Source organism: Hyperolius riggenbachi, chromosome 6 (genome assembly GCF_040937935.1).
Source record: "Hyperolius riggenbachi isolate aHypRig1 chromosome 6, aHypRig1.pri, whole genome shotgun sequence".
Taxonomy (NCBI): Eukaryota; Metazoa; Chordata; class Amphibia; order Anura; family Hyperoliidae; genus Hyperolius; species Hyperolius riggenbachi.
In genome coordinates, this window is record NC_090651.1 from 242,526,611 (window position 1) to 242,542,956 (window position 16,346).

General features: G+C 50.0%; 1 non-coding gene across 1 annotated transcript; it reads left to right on the forward strand.

Annotated features, from left to right (window-relative positions):
* The first annotated feature begins 2,737 nt into the window (after positions 1 to 2,737).
* On the forward strand, positions 2,738 to 2,810 carry TRNAF-GAA (transfer RNA phenylalanine (anticodon GAA)). Its single transcript has one exon. It is a non-coding gene; the product is annotated as a tRNA-Phe (tRNA).
* The last annotated feature ends 13,536 nt before the right edge of the window (positions 2,811 to 16,346 follow it).

Below are 16,346 nucleotides of genomic sequence, written 5' to 3' on the forward strand. Positions count from 1 at the left end.
ATTACTTCACCCGATACGCCCAAGCTTTCCCCACGAGGGACCAAAAAGCTTCCACAGTTGCAAAAGTCCTAGTAGAGAAGTTCTTTGTCCATTATGGACTACCGCAGAGGCTTCATTCAGACCAAGGTCGAGACTTTGAGAGTAAACTTATCAAAGAGTTATTGCAAGTGCTGGGGGTGCAAAAGTCACGGACTACTCCTTACCACCCTCAGGGCGATCCGCAACCAGAGCGGTTCAATTGCACACTTTTGAATATATTAGGGACACTTACCTCTGAAAAGAAGCAGCATTGGAGTAAATATGTCTCAGCAGTGGTCCATGCGTACAACAGCACAAAGCACGATACGACAGGATATTCACCTTACATGCTAATGTTTGGGAGAGAAGCTCGGCTACCAGTGGATCTTGCTTTTGGCATCTCCACTGATGGGACTTCAGCTGCATCTCATAAAGGCTATGTTGACCGACTTCGGAGGAACCTGAAAACTGCCTATGAAAGGGCTCAAACTGCTTCCAATATTCGGGAACAGCAAAACAAGAGAAAATATGATCTGAGGGTTCGGGTTCATGACTTACAACCGGGTGACAGGGTGTTATTGAGGAACCTGGGCCTTCATGGGAAGCAGAAGTTAGCTGACCGGTGGAGCTCACAGCCATACATTATTTGTGCACAGTTTCCCGGCCTTCCAGTGTATCAGCTCCGTCCCGAGGGGAAGACAGGGCCCTTGAAGACTTGGCACCGCAATCACCTTTTATCACTGAATGAAACAGTGCGGGTGCCCCCTCCACGTGAACCATCCCTGCCTACACGAACCCCAGTAACTCGGTCACAATTGCCTTCTACTGCAGAGGAAGAGGAGAATGACGAGATGGAATGGCTGTGGCGGTTTGACCCCATTGTTTTCACACCGCCTATAGAGGAAAACTACTCTAGGCCATTAAGAGCTGATGCACAAGAATTCATACAACAGGCCTAGGTTGAGGAAGGGCCAGAACAGGTACCCACTGAGCCTGAAGAGGAGGGAGAGACTCAAACTATTACTGAGACCCCATCAATGCCACCTCGGGAGATTGTAACAGAATCCCCCGCGAGAGAGGTTGTAACTGAATTCCCTGCCAGGGAACCCCTAGAGCCTATGGAACAGAGAACCAAGCGTCAGATCAAACCTCCCCTGAGGTTGACATATGACTCCAGGGGAAACAGTTCTGAAGAAGCCATCACCACCGTCTGCAGATCTACTGAGACACAAGTCCATCAGACCACTGTACCAGTGTGTGATACCTCCTGCCCTGTACCCGACACACCATGGTGGGAAGTCCCACTGCCCACAACTCAGGATAGCTTCAGTTACCTAGTTACATGTAGGTATTAAGTTAATTTGTAGTTAAAACTTTGTTCTTTGGGGACCAAAGACTTTCAGTGGGGGGAGAGTGTAACATCAGTGGATTGAGACTGCAATATTTATACCCACCACACGATGGCAACCTCACCCCTCTTGCCGAGTTAAAGGAAGTGGACAGAGGGGGGTGATGGGGGAAGGACAAGAGGAAGTGAGAGGACAAAGGAGGGGGGGGGGGGAGGACAAAGGAGCCATGCTGGAGAGACATGTGGATCTCTCTGTCCCAGCCTCTGCTTAAGCGATCTTCGCGTGGTTCAGAGGAACGGACCAGGGCAGAAAGAGGAGTACAATCAGGGTCCGTTTGATGCGATGAAGCCAGGATAGCAGGAGTTGGATTTGAAACAAGCCACCAGTGACCAGACAGGAGGAATCGTCTCACCCAGCCCAGAGGACAAGCCATTCCTGAGGGTTGCTTGCTGCAGCGATGAGACGGGTGAGGGGCCTGTGGCCACAGTACTTTGGGTTTAATTGTGCCTTCGCCTGGCGAGCGAGAAGGGGCCCCTGCTCCTCTCATCTCAGAGTCCTTTGGAGAGCTGGTCGTGCCATGTGGATTACAAATACCTTTTCTTGAAGGTCTGAGAGCTCCAACTTTAACTTGAATGGGCCCCATCGCTAGCAGACTTTATAGCAGTTTCACCACTGGCCAGTGGTTAGTCAGGGTTTGAAATGTTTTAGCTAAGTGCAGTAGCTAGTTGCACCTCCTCTGCTATTTGTGTGAATTGCATATAACTGTTTGCCTGTTTGATTGTTAAGAATTGTACAGCAGTTTTGTCTCTCTCTCTCTCACCCAGTGCGTTAAGGGCAGAGTCTCTTCACGGGTGGACAGGGGAACAAACTCTATTTATGACTGTTGCACTATTGAACTGCTGTTTCTGCTTCACTAACCCACTGTCACTAAGCTGTTGCTTTTATCTGATGCCATTGTACCCCTATACCATTGTGAATCCTGTTTGCCCACACCCTTCTCACAGGGCATCTTGTCTGCGCCTAATAAAACCCCTTATAGTTATTGGTGTGTCGGAGTAGTAAAGGGCCCTTTCACAGGACGGGTCATCACTGGGGACAGTAGGAGAACCCAACTCTTACAGCAGCTCCTGTGGGAGTCAGTGCTACACATATAATAAAAATAAGCATTTGGGGGGGGGGGGGAGAATGCCCCAGAAACTATATGTAAGGGGCACAAAAATGAAATCAGCAAAAGTTTGTCTCGGATCCACTTTAAATTTACGTCTTGATTCAAAAATGGTTAATAGGCATGACAAAGCTTTTGTATCAACTTTTGTGTTACGGAAAGGGTTATTCTGGGCAAAAAGTCACTGCATAAGACTGTGTACATTGCCGAAATAGCTCAGTTGGGAGAGCGTTAGACTGAAGATCTAAAGGTCCCTGGTTCGATCCCGGGTTTCGGCAAAGTAATTTTAGAAGTAACAGACCCTGCTACATTGAATCTATCTCTGTGACTGGCGAATTTTACATGGGATTCCCACATATGACGACAGTCTTCATATGGGGTGCATATGATACATTTATTCCCCTGAAAAGTAACATGGGTTTACTTTTTTGTTTTTTTGCAAGCATCAACATCGCAGGAATGCAAAGAGTTTGAAAATGTGACTGGACTGTTAGAATATATTAAAGAAATTACAATTGTGTTATTGAGAGAGAGAGAGCACAGAGACAGAATGTATGTGTGTCCACCAATCTAGTCGCCACCTGGCGACGGTGAACACACAACAGCGGAAACCAAGTGGGAACGCAATCGTAAGAGTGGCGATTGCCAACAGTGACACAAGACCGAGTAAGACAGAGCACAAGTGTAGCAAGAAAGGCACAGCAAATAACAATGATCAGAACACCAAGGAAAATAACAAACGCACTCGCTAAGCGCGATCGCCGCGCGAAAAGCGCAACATCGACAAAGCACGCTAATGGCGCGGTCTCCGTGCGAAAAGCGCAACAGAGACAAAGCACACCAACCCTAACTAACCAATGTAACACGAAAACGAATAGAGAATGCGAACGCTTGCTAAACGGTTACCTCACCGAGCCTACAGCAAGCGTTCGTTCCAGACAAGACAGACAGAAGGAGTAGCCAGTAGCAACCGCAGCTCTGGCCTACACTCCCAGACAGAGTACAGAAGGAACCACCGCCACTACCGCTAGGGCGGATGCGATCCAGACAGACAGATGGAGCAACCAGTAGCAACCGCTGCTCTGGCTTGCACCCCTAAGACAGAGTACAGAAGGAACCACCACCACTACCGCTAGGGCGAATGCGATCCCAACAGACAGAACGATTTCCTGTCGACCACCGCTGGCGACAAGACAATCGCAACAGATAGACAGTACAAGGCAATACAGATAACACCAACCTGACTACGCTGGAAGGAATGCCTAGTGCACTCCCAAGGAATTACTCTAAGATAATCTTTACAAACAATTAGCAAAGGCTGAGACTCCAGGTAAGTTAGCAGGAACAAACCATCATGACCAGCAAGGAATTCTAGGAAGAAATGGTTTTTATACTGCAAGCCATCAGAGGAAGCAGCTAAGCAATTTGCATGACAAGTGGATGCAAATTCCTCCCCAGAACAGCAACTCTGCAGCTTGCAGAGTGGAGACAGGTCTCTTTTCCAGGGACCTGCCACACTCAGATTTACAAAATGGTCAAAACAGCTGTCTGCCTGTGCAGACAGCAGAGCAGATCATTACAGTTTACTATTTTAAATGCAGCCCTTTTTACACTTTTAATGGGAGGGTTCTCAAACTTTGCACAGATTGTCACTGGGTGACTTCCAATGGCGTAGCTAAGAAGCTGTGGGCCCCAGTGCAAGTTTTGCATTGGGGCCCCCCAAGCTCTCTATACATAACAAATGATACGTGACACCAAAACCAATCAAGGACAACCGAAATGTCAGAGGTGCAAGAATGAGATGGGAAACAGTGCGTTAATGATCACTGCTATTCTAATCATCTACAGAAGTTAATATTATCAGCATAGGACTAATAAAGAGCTAAAACTGTGGTTGAGGGTGGGCCCCTCAAGGCCCCTCTAGCCCAACGGCCCTGATACGGTCGCTACCTCTGCACCCCTATTGCTACGCCCCTGGTGACTGGGATTAATACTCGGAAAGTGGGTCGAGCCTACAATAGCAAATCAAAATTCACCTATTGATTTTCAAGTGGAATATTTAATTGCTGACATTCTTACACTTAATGGCAAAGGCCTCAAAACCTGCTACATTCAGTCATTGGGTGACTGGGGATCTGTCACAGGAGCCCTAGTGGCTGACCGCACTTAGCCTTCTAAACGGTGCCAGCGCACAGATCGTGCGAACTCTGGTCGCAGTCAATGCGCAGGAACCGTTAAGAATTAGCCGCAGACAACTCAGAAGGGAGCCTGTGAGACACGGGTGATTACAACTTCACCCACTGGTTCAGAGTAAACTGCCACCACCGCGGTTACCATGGGACCGTGGAGCCCACTAACTGACTGACTAGTCCTGCGAATAAAACGGTTAAACACACGGTATTCTGTCTAGCCAACAACAAACAAACAGTAGCGTATCTTCAGAGACCCGGGATCAGTTCTGTGTGTGCTGATAAGCAGGGTAGCGGACAGTGAATGACTTGGAGAAAGTCGTTTATTCACGCAATATAAATAATTAATATATACAGACAATTATTAAGACAGTAATAGCCAGTATAAAAAAATAAAAGAAGGGAGAAAAATACTTAGTTCCTGGAAAGATGTCCTTTTTGTGGGAAAATCAGAAAGTTCAAGCAAAACGGTTTCAATCAAAGTTCAGCAGAATTCTTTGTTCCAGGTTACAGAAGATGGCCAATCAAGATGGCCGCCAGCACATGTTCCTTTGTTTCAGAGCTTCATTCAAAGTTCAGCAAAATGGCCACCAGCCCTATGTCCTCTGAGCTGGCAGCAGGATGTTCTCATATGGATGGAATGGGAGGACTCAAGCCCGCCTGCTGGCTCTGTGCTTTTGATGAAGCTGGTTTGGGGGTGTGGCAGTGCCAGCCCCCTCTGAGCTACCAGCAAATGACAGTTCATTCCCTCTGAGAGATTTTAGAGCTAAACTTATGAATTGCTGTAACTCCTGAACCATACATGTTACATTTAGGGGGGTAACAGCTTCATACTTGGAGGAAAATACAGATTAATATGATATCCGACATGGCTAGTGCAGCAGATCAGGGTCCTGGGTAGATTCATACCTGGGTTGTAGGGGCCCCGGGCCCCTCTCGACTGGTATCAAGAGATCCAGCATGACCCTACGGATCCAATGATACCGCTCTCATAACCACCCTATTGATTGTATTCTGTAAATGGGCAAAAGATTATATAGCACATTCATTTCTTCCTGCTAAGGCTGGAGTCAGCCTGACTGGAGTCCAGCTGTGTCTGCTCTTGGGATCTCCTTTTTTTGAAAGGCCCTGTTGGCTCCTTCAATTAACATCTGAATGTGAGATCAGCTAGGTGTCACCTTATACCTGATGGATGGGCCATCAGCACAGCTTGAAGCCAGGGACTCTCTGGGCCCAGGCTCATTAGCATATCAAAAGAGCCATCCAGCCTTTAGGATGGTGCTCTCTCTCTGCTAAGAAAAGGACTTCAGCTGCCCCTACACACTCAACCCAGATTGTATCGATTTGAAGCGCAATCGATGCAGGGAATCGAGTGCGATCGCTTTTTCTTCATGGGCGGTTCCAGGACGCGCCTGCGGCCCCGCAACCGTCCGTGACAGCCCTCCCCCTTGTCTGCGGCTTAGCCACACATCCGCAAGATGTGTGGCGCCGCCGCTAACCTGGCTGACGGGCCTCGAGTTGCCGGTACGGCGGGAAAACCTATTGGAGCCTGTGGCTCGGTTCCCCTGGACCGGTCGCGGTCTGCTACCCTCAGGGTTGACCCGACATGGACCGTTCTGGACAGGGCGTTTGCGCCACTGCAGTCGGACGTGGTGTCTGCCGGGACTGCTGACAACGGGCAGTGGTTTGGGTAGGTCAACAGCCCGCCCACGCAGGGGTTCCCTGCGAAGTGGCTGTGGACCTAAGGGAACCCCGCGGGAATCCCTGGACCTTCCCAGCTCCTGACAGACGGCACATGCCCTGCAGTAGTTTGCTACATCCCTGTTCATCCGGGGCCAATAAAACTGGTTCCGAATACCGGCAAGTGTCTTGCGGACACCCGAGTGCCCTGTCAGAGGATTACCATGTGCGGATTTCAGCACATGTCCCCTGAACGCACTCGGGACCACAAGCCATTTGGTATTCGCGTGGGATCTACCTGTAGGGGGCTGTACAGACTCACTGTACAGTCTCCCACCTTCCCAGTACACCTTGAAAGCGGCCCCGTCTGCAAGGGGCTCAGTGGCTTGCTGCCTGAGCACCTCCAGGCTTGGGTCACGTTGTAGTGCGGCTGAGAATACGGCGCTGTCGGTTTCAGCCAACTGGCTCATGTCACACGAGGCCAGCGGCTGAAAGGTCTCATCCCTGCGGTCAGAGGAGGGGGAGGAGGCCGGAACCCCCTACACCTGTTCTGAGCTCGGGTTCGGAGCAGTGCAGCTGCGCGGTACTGCTAGCACAGGTACGCTGTCAGAATGGCACAGACGGACATTACTCAAATCATCATTGCATGCAGTAATGACATTGACAGGTATAGACATTTTTTCATTACAGACAGGTTGTACAGTAAACTCAGGTACAGTTACAGCATCATCACAACAGACAGTCTGTACATCAAACTCAGGTGCCTTTGAAGCAGGCACTATTGAACCTGGTACCCTTGAACTGGGCACATTCAACCCACCTCCCCCTGGTGCTCCCCCAAGTGTATAAAGTACCTGGTGGTGGGTGGAGAGTCCGTCTCCTTCCGTGAGCGACAAGGCGGTCGAGGCAGGTTCATAGTAGGACACAAGCTTGCCCAAATCAGTCCCCAGCAACACAGGGACTGGGAGATCCTTCATAACCCCAACAACCCTTTCTTGGATTCCTCCCACCCCCCTATCCAGCTTCACTGTCGCGTGGGCTATGTGAAAAAGGGTGCCCTCTACTCCAGTAAGGGCAAGGGATCGGCTGGAGCTGATGCTCTCCTTTGGCACAAGGTGTGAGTGAACTAACGTGATGTCAGCTCCGGTGTCTCGGAACCCGGTGACAACTTTGCCGTTCACTCTAACAAGTTGCTGCTGGTCGGTTCGGTCGCGGATTTCTTTTCCGCGGGCAAACAGGACAAAATCTGATGATCCAGGCTGTGGTTCGCTGGCGGGTTGCCTCTGCTGTGGGTGAGGTACAGGTGATGCAGATGATCCAGGTGCTGGTGGTGTCTGTCTCCGCTCCGGACAGTCGAATTTCATGTGTCCGGGCTGGCGGCAGTAGTGACAGGTGACCTCTCCAGGAGCTGCAGGCCTGGGTGCAGCAGCTGCGCTGGGTGGCCTCTGTGGCGGACGGCTCACAGGGGCAGGAGGGTCTGCCGAGGTATTGGGCTGACCTCCTCTCCAGCTGGATGGGATAGTTCTGCGTGTATCAGCCACCCGGGTAGTTGCAAAAGTCTCAGCAAGGTCTGCAGCGACAGTGGCTGAAGCCGGCCTGCGTTCTAGCACAAACTGGCGTACATCAGCAGGGCAAATGTTCAGAAATTGTTCGAGGACTATCAAGTCCTCCAGGACGCCATAAGACCCTTTGGTGAGGACTAGAGTCCACTGCCGTAGTGTGGTGAGCAAGCTGCTGGCCACCGGTACGAATCAGAAGACTTTTTCTGCCAGGCCCTGAACTTTTTCCGATAGGCTTCTGGCGTCAGCTGGTACTTAGTAATGATAGCGTCTTTTATAGCAGCATAATCATTATCCTTCTCCGCAGGCAATTCTGCGAAGGCATCAAGCGCTTTGTAGCGCAGCAAAGGTGTTAGATGTCTGGCCCACTGGTCTTGGGACAGACGATACTGACGGCACGCTTTTTCAAAAGACCGCAAAAACAAGTCAATGTCTGTGTCTTTTTCAATATTAGCAAATTTAAATTTTGCACTTACGGGTGGTGCAGCTCCTTCAGCAGGGAGGCTGGGCGGTGAACTCCGGCTGGCCGGTTGAACCTTTGCCATGTCGAGCTCATGCTGTCGTCTCTCCCGTGCCTCTGCAGATTGGCGCTCCCGTTCCTCTCGTGCTTCCATGTACTGCATGTACTTTTCCAGGTCAGTGTCCATCAGCTTTTGTAATGCCTGCTGCATTAGCGGATCAGTACAAACGGACAGTCCAGTACTGGCCGGTTCCAGGCGAGTACTTTCAGAAACTCTGGGGTTGGGGTCCACACTGACATTCTCCTGCGTAACTGTTGATGCAGGGCCCTCAGGATGCACAACCTCTGTACGGTCAGGAGTCTCAGTCTCTGGTTCCCCTAGACTGTCAGATGGGCTGGTATCCACTTCAGCGGACACTCCCGGCTCCCGCAGTTGCTGGGCATCCCATCTGGACAAGTCTGCTATCAGGTCCCGTTTGTTCTTGCGGAGGATGCCAATGCCCCTCTCTTCGCAAAGATTTTCCAGGTCTGCTAGGCACATGTTCTGGTAGTTCCCGGACATTTCCATGCCAAATAAAATAAAACTTTTGGGGAGGGGTACTGGCTACACAGTCTCTCTGTATATATAAAAAATATATTGCCTTCCAGCTACACCAACGAATTAGTTCGTTTCTTGATAGCGCTAGCGCTATCTTAGATACTTTCAGCACAACACAGGTCCCAACCGCTGCCCACCACTGTCACAGGAGCCCTAGTGGCTGACCGCACTTAGCCTTCTAAACGGTGCCAGCGCACAGATCGTGCGAACTCTGGTCGCAGTCAATGCGCAGGAACCGTTAAGAATTAGCCGCAGACAACTCAGAAGGGAGCCTGTGAGACACGGGTGATTACAACTTCACCCACTGGTTCAGAGTAAACTGCCACCACCGCGGTTACCATGGGACCGTGGAGCCCACTAACTGACTGACTAGTCCTGCGAATAAAACGGTTAAACACACGGTATTCTGTCTAGCCAACAACAAACAAACAGTAGCGTATCTTCAGAGACCCGGGATCAGTTCTGTGTGTGCTGATAAGCAGGGTAGCGGACAGTGAATGACTTGGAGAAAGTCGTTTATTCACGCAATATAAATAATTAATATATACAGACAATTATTAAGACAGTAATAGCCAGTATAAAAAAATAAAAGAAGGGAGAAAAATACTTAGTTCCTTGAAAGATGTCCTTTTTGTGGGAAAATCAGAAAGTTCAAGCAAAACGGTTTCAATCAAAGTTCAGCAGAATTCTTTGTTCCAGGTTACAGAAGATGGCCAATCAAGATGGCCGCCAGCACATGTTCCTTTGTTTCAGAGCTTCATTCAAAGTTCAGCAAAATGGCCACCAGCCCTATGTCCTCTGAGCTGGCAGCAGGATGTTCTCATATGGATGGAATGGGAGGACTCAAGCCCGCCTGCTGGCTCTGTGCTTTTGATGAAGCTGGTTTGGGGGTGTGGCAGTGCCAGCCCCCTCTGAGCTACCAGCAAATGACAGTTCATTCCCTCTGAGAGATTTTAGAGCTAAACTTATGAATTGCTGTAACTCCTGAACCATACATGTTACATTTAGGGGGGTAACAGCTTCATACTTGGAGGAAAATACAGATTAATATGATATCCGACATGGCTAGTGCAGCAGATCAGGGTCCTGAATAGATTCATACCTGGGTTGTAGGGGCCCCGGGCCCCTCTCGACTGGTATCAAGAGATCCAGCATGACCCTACGGATCCAATGATACCGCTCTCATAACCACCCTATTTATTGTATTCTGTAAATGGGCAAAAGATTATATAGCACATTCATTTCTTCCTGCTAAGGCTGGAGTCAGCCTGACTGGAGTCCAGCTGTGTCTGCTCTTGGGATCTCCTTTTTTTGAAAGGCCCTGTTGGCTCCTTCAATTAACATCTGAATGTGAGATCAGCTAGGTGTCACCTTATACCTGATGGATGGGCCATCAGCACAGCTTGAAGCCAGGGACTCTCTGGGCCCAGGCTCATTAGCATATCAAAAGAGCCATCCAGCCTTTAGGATGGTGCTCTCTCTCTGCTAAGAAAAGGACTTCAGCTGCCCCTACACACTCAACCCAGATTGTATCGATTTGAAGCGCAATCGATGCAGGGAATCGAGTGCGATCGCTTTTTCTTCATGGGCGGTTCCAGGACGCGCCTGCGGCCCCGCAACCGTCCGTGACAGGTTCAAATTGAGAAAAGGGGCAGAGCCACAAACAGCAATGCCAGGTCTCCAGCTAGTATCTATCTATATATATATATATAATAGACTAAGTGCCTCAACCTTCAAACAAGAAGAAGAAGTACTTTGCATGAGAAAATTTATGCGTGCTCAAACACCAAGTTTAAGGCCTCTTTTCCACGGACTGTTGAGCTGTGTGCTCAGCAAGCAGTTACCAGGCAGCAGTGAGCAGATACCAGGCAGCAACAAGCAGTTACCAGGCAGCAGCAAGCAGTTACCAGGCAGCAGCAAGCAGTTACCAGGCAGCAGTGAGCAGATACCAGGCAGCAGTGAGCAGATACCAGGCAGCAGTGAGCAGATACCAGGCAGCAGTGAGCAGATATCAGGCAGCAGCAAGCAGTTATCAGGCAGCAGTGAGCAGATACCAGGCAGCAGCAAGCAGTTACCAGGCAGCAGCAAGCAGTTACCAGGCAGCAGTGAGCAGATACCAGGCAGCAACAAGCAGTTACCAGGCAGCAGCAAGCAGTTACCAGGCAGCAGTGAGCAGATACCAGGCAGCAGTGAGCAGATACCAGGCAGCAACAAGCAGATACCAGGCAGCAACAAGCAGTTACCAGGCAGCAACGAGAAGTTACCAGGCAGCAACGAGCAGATACCAGGCAGCAGCGAGCAGATACCAGGCAGCAGCAAGCAGTTACCAGGCAGCAGCAAGCAGTTACCAGGCAGCAGCAAGCAGTTACCAGGCAGCAGCGAGCAGTTACCAGGCAGCAGCGAGCAGTTACCAGGCAGCAGCGAGCAGTTACCAGGCAGCAGCGAGCAGTTACCAGGCAGCAGCGAGCAGTTACCAGGCAGCAGCGAGCAGTTACCAGGCAGCAGCAAGCAGTTACCAGGCAGCAGCAAGCAGTTACCAGGCAGCAGCAAGCAGTTACCAGGCAGCAGCAAGCAGTTACCAGGCAGCAGCAAGCAGTTACCAGGCAGCAGCAAGCAGTTACCAGGCAGCAGCAAGCAGTTACCAGGCAGCAGCAAGCAGTTACCAGGCAGCAGCGAGCAGTTACCAGGCAGCAGTGAGCAGTTGTGAGAGTTTGAGAGCCATTTCACTGCCTATTCACAGTCCATGGAAAAGAGGCCTTACCCTAGCAAGTCTGACATTGCAAATCTGGCCTAATTGGCTATTCATGAGGCAATGCTCATGCAAATCCATGCACAAACCAATACCACAAAGCAGTCACCCTGCTACATGCTACATTAGCACTATCCGGCTTAGTGCACACCAGAGCGGTTCGGCAGCGTTTTGCGATCCACTTGCGGCTGTGGATACGCTTGGGTAATGTATTTCAATGGGCTGGTGCACACCAGAGCGGGAGGCGTTTTGCTGAAACGCATGATGCATTTTTTGGATTGCAGAGGCGTTTCTGCCTCCAATGTAAAGTATAGGAAAAACGCAAACCGCTCTGAAAAACGGCAGTTCAGAGGGTTTTGCAGGCGTTTTTGTTACAGAAGCTGTTCAGTAACAGCTTTAATGTAACAATATATGAAATCTACTACACCAAAAACGCTTTACAAAACTGCAAAATGCTAGGTGAAATGCTACAGAAAAATAAGAAAAAGCGTTTCAAAATCTGCTAGCATTTTGCGGATCTGCTAGCAGTTTTTGGTGTGCTCCAGGCCTCCAGGAGCGCCACGGGGAGGATTCCCAATGCCCCCTTTTTATACAACTGGGGGGACCGCAGGGTCCCAGGCTCTCTCACTGCCTGGAAACCACAGCGGCACCCCGGAGGGGGAGGCTGGGTGGCGTGGACGACCCCCCCCCCCAAGTGTGACCAGCGCCGGGGAGAGCCGTCTGCACCCACCTCCCAATATTAAAAACAGGCACTTACCTTAACGTCCATTGCGTTCTGCTACATGCGCATTAATTTGGGGGCACCACATGAGAAAGGAGAGAAGCATGGGTCACCCCGAGCTTTAGAGCTCAGGGCTGGCTCACATACAGCACTCCAGAGGGGGGGGGGGGACAGGCGCACTCACTCCAGGGTTCACACCACCGGAGCAAGCCATCCACCACCTGCCTCCAAAGGATACAAACTGCACAAAATGCTTTCCTTGAGAAAATTAATGCGCATGTAGCAGAACCCAATGGACGTTAAGGTAAGTGGCTGGGTACTTATCCGTTAGCCGGGCGCATCCGGCAGGTGGCGACAAAACTCCACCAGAGTTACATCTTTCCCTACTATCCATGGCGGCCTGGAGGGGGAATAGTAATTAGCGCCACCTGCCAGATGCGCCCGGCTAATGGATAAGTACCAGTGGCTGTTTTTAATATTAGGAGGTGGGTGCGGACGGCTCTCCCCAGCGCTGGCCACGCTTGGGGGGGGGGCGGCTGCGCCACCCAGCCTCCCACTCCGGGGTGCCGCTGTGGTTCCCAGGCAGCGAGAGAGCACTTTGCCGTATTGGTTTTTTGACACTGCATAGTTTGCATGAGCATTGCCTCATGAATAGCCAATTAAGCCAGATCTGGAAAGCCAGACTTGCTAGGGTTAAACTTGGTGTTTGAGCAAGCAAAATTTTTCTCATGGAAAGCATTTTTTGCAGTTGTATCCTTTAGAGGCAGGTGGTGGATGGCTTGCTCTGGTGGTGTGAGCCCTGGAGTGAGTTGTCTGCGCCTGTCCTCCCCCCACCCCGGAGTGTTGTATGTGAGCCAGCCCTGAGCTCTAAAGCTCGGGGTGACCCATGCTTCACTCCTTTCTCATGTGGTGCCCCCAAGTTAATGTGCATGTTGCAGAACGCAATGGACGTTAAGGTAAGTGCCTGTTTTTAATATTGGGAGGTGGGTGCGGATGGCTCTCCCCGGCGCTGACCACACTTGGGGGGGTGCAGCTGCGCCACCCAGCCTCCCCCTCCGGGGTGCCGCTGTGGTTCCCAGGCAGTAAGAGAGCCTGGGACCCCGCAGTCCCCCGGTTGTATGGGGACATTCGGAATCCTCCCCGTGGCGCTCCTGGATAGTGCTAATGTAGCATGAACTAATACCCGCAGGGCGATCGCTTTGCGGTATTGGTTTTTGGACCCTGCATAGTTTGGCATGCGAAAGCAAATGCATATTTGCATTAGCATTGCCTCATGAATAGCCAATTAGGCCGGATTTGCAAAGCCAGACTTGCTAGGGTTAAACTTGGTGTTTGAGCACGCATACATTTTCTCATGGAAAGCCTACTTCTTCTTGCTTCAAGGTTGAGGCACGTACTCTATTAGATAGATAGATGCGGCGTATGCTACGACGCGGGTTGGCTAGTTAGATATAATAAAATAGACTACTGCATATGGCTGGATTGTTACTGGATTGATTTATGTTTTGAGATTCCACACCATGCTATTCTAATCATCTGTTGATGACTGTCTGAACTCCCTGCCTGTACCTGTCTAGTGTGGTTCTGTTGGTACATCTGTCTTGCTCTTTTCATTTCTTATACCTTGCACAAATCAAGGCCTTGGTGTAACTGGGTGTTGGGACGATGCACTTGTCATCGCTTAGCTGACTGAGGACGTGCCACACAAGATGAAGACTGCAGAGGAGATTGGGGCATAGGAACTGAAATAAGATTGGATTCAGCAGGCCTCATATTAGCACAGGCCAATAAGAAATTATGGAAGAATTTCAGCATCAAGTTCTTCTACTTACTGGAGCTGTGAATCAGCTCACAGAGTTGGTCACTGCTCAGCAAGCCAGATAGCCGATCAGACTGCTTCGAGGGCCCATGCATTTTTAGCTAGATAGTTCAGCAAGCTGAGTAGCTTTGGACAGAACAACAGACTGGAGAGCTTCAGACAGGGCAGCAGGCTGGATAGCTTCATTTAAAACTACAGGTTTTACAACATTTTTATAAGACCAAGGCATCCAGGAGAAGCCAAAACTTTGGAGTTACTCAAATGCCGTTTGGTGTCCCACTGTTTTAAAGGATACTCAGGCTTTTGTGCAGTCTTGCATGGTGTGTGCCCAAAGCAAGACTTCTGTCAGTAATCCTGCGCTTACCATGTCAGTTTCTGCTGCCTCCGCTGGCAGCGCATCTGGGACTTCCGGTGCGGCTGGCTGCATTGACAGGGATGGTTTCGGCAGCATTCATGCGGAGATCCGGCCGCATGATACTCAGACTGTAAATGAGGGTGGACGCATGCACTGTTAGCGTCGCTTCTCTTATGCTCTAAGGAAGCGTGTCAGCTGACACCCATGGCTCCACCTCCGGTTCCTGGCCAAGCAGTTTGGGTCTCCTGCTTACCCGGGCTTCTTAAGCGCTGTTCTGACACTTGCTCACTGTCTGCTCTAGCTAACACTTCGCAGTGAAGGCGTCAGACCTTAGTCAGTTCCGTGTGTGGCTTGAACCGGCAGGACCCCGGGGATTCCTTACTAGCTCAGATTACTTACATATTGATTATACTTGTGTTTGACTTCTGCCTGTTTCTCTGACTTCTCTTTGCCTGCAGATTTTGTACCTCTGCCAATCTGATCTGTTGCCGTCCTCTGCCTGATTACTCACTTAGATTTAGCCTGCCTATCTGACCTGTTGCCGATCTCTGCCTGATTACTCACTTAGATATTGCCTGCCGATTTTGTACCTGACCAACCTGATCTGTTGCCGACTCGATTTGTCTGACCATTCTATATATCTGTATTCAGTGCTTGTACTCCCTTCTACTGCCACTGTCTGTAAGACTTTAACCTTTCAGGGAAAGTCTGATATTTGTCTGTCTGCTAGTGCCGGAAAGAAGGTAGCCGGCACCATCCAATATAAATGCTCTTTTATTCGACTATTTCCATAACAGCCATAATTGCAACGTTTCAGAGTAATAACAACTCCTTTCTCAAGCTAGGCTGTATGTCAAATGCATCAAATTACACAACACAATCCTTTTTATACCAAACATGATGGACTACTAGCCAATCGCGCTACGCTGTAGCTCTCTACCAATCACTGCGGTCCGTGCTCTAGCCGGACCTGATGGGGAACTGCGCTGCTATGTATCCATTGGTCGCTATCTGTCCGCTCCCGCCCTCTCTCACTTCAAATCTATTGGTCGGCGCTATGCGTCCAAACGGCCGCATCTGTTACGCGTACAACCGTCGGCCCGCCCATAGCGGACCTGACGGGGAACTGCGCAACATGACGTGTGCTGCGGACGCGTCATCCGCGTTCTACCCGCTCACAAAGCTAGCCACCAATGGCCTGAGGGCTTGGCTCTCGGCCACCCCCCAGGCCATAGAGATGTAAACAAAGTTTGCAACGCATGTCGCCGAACCCTATGTCAAAATATAGATGAATACATGGAATAGAATAAAAATGCAGGAAAATGCTTAGGGGGAAGAAGGAAGGGGGAAACCTATATGTATCTTAATATCCCACAGACTGGTCTATTATAGAGTCAAATGTATGCGTACATAGAGGCGTGCACCAAACGACTCCCCTGTCTAACCACTACAGTATAAAGGAAACTAATTTGTTCCCCTGAACTGTGTACAGTTAATTTTATCTCCTGGCACTGTCCCATAAGTTCTGACACAAATGTCTCAAGGGCCGAATGTGGCCCCACCCACACGCAAAAGACATCATCAATATATCTAAACCACTGAATGGCATATTTCTGGAAAAGCTTATTAGTATATACATACATTTCTTCATACATACCCATATAGATGTTTGCGTAGGATGGGG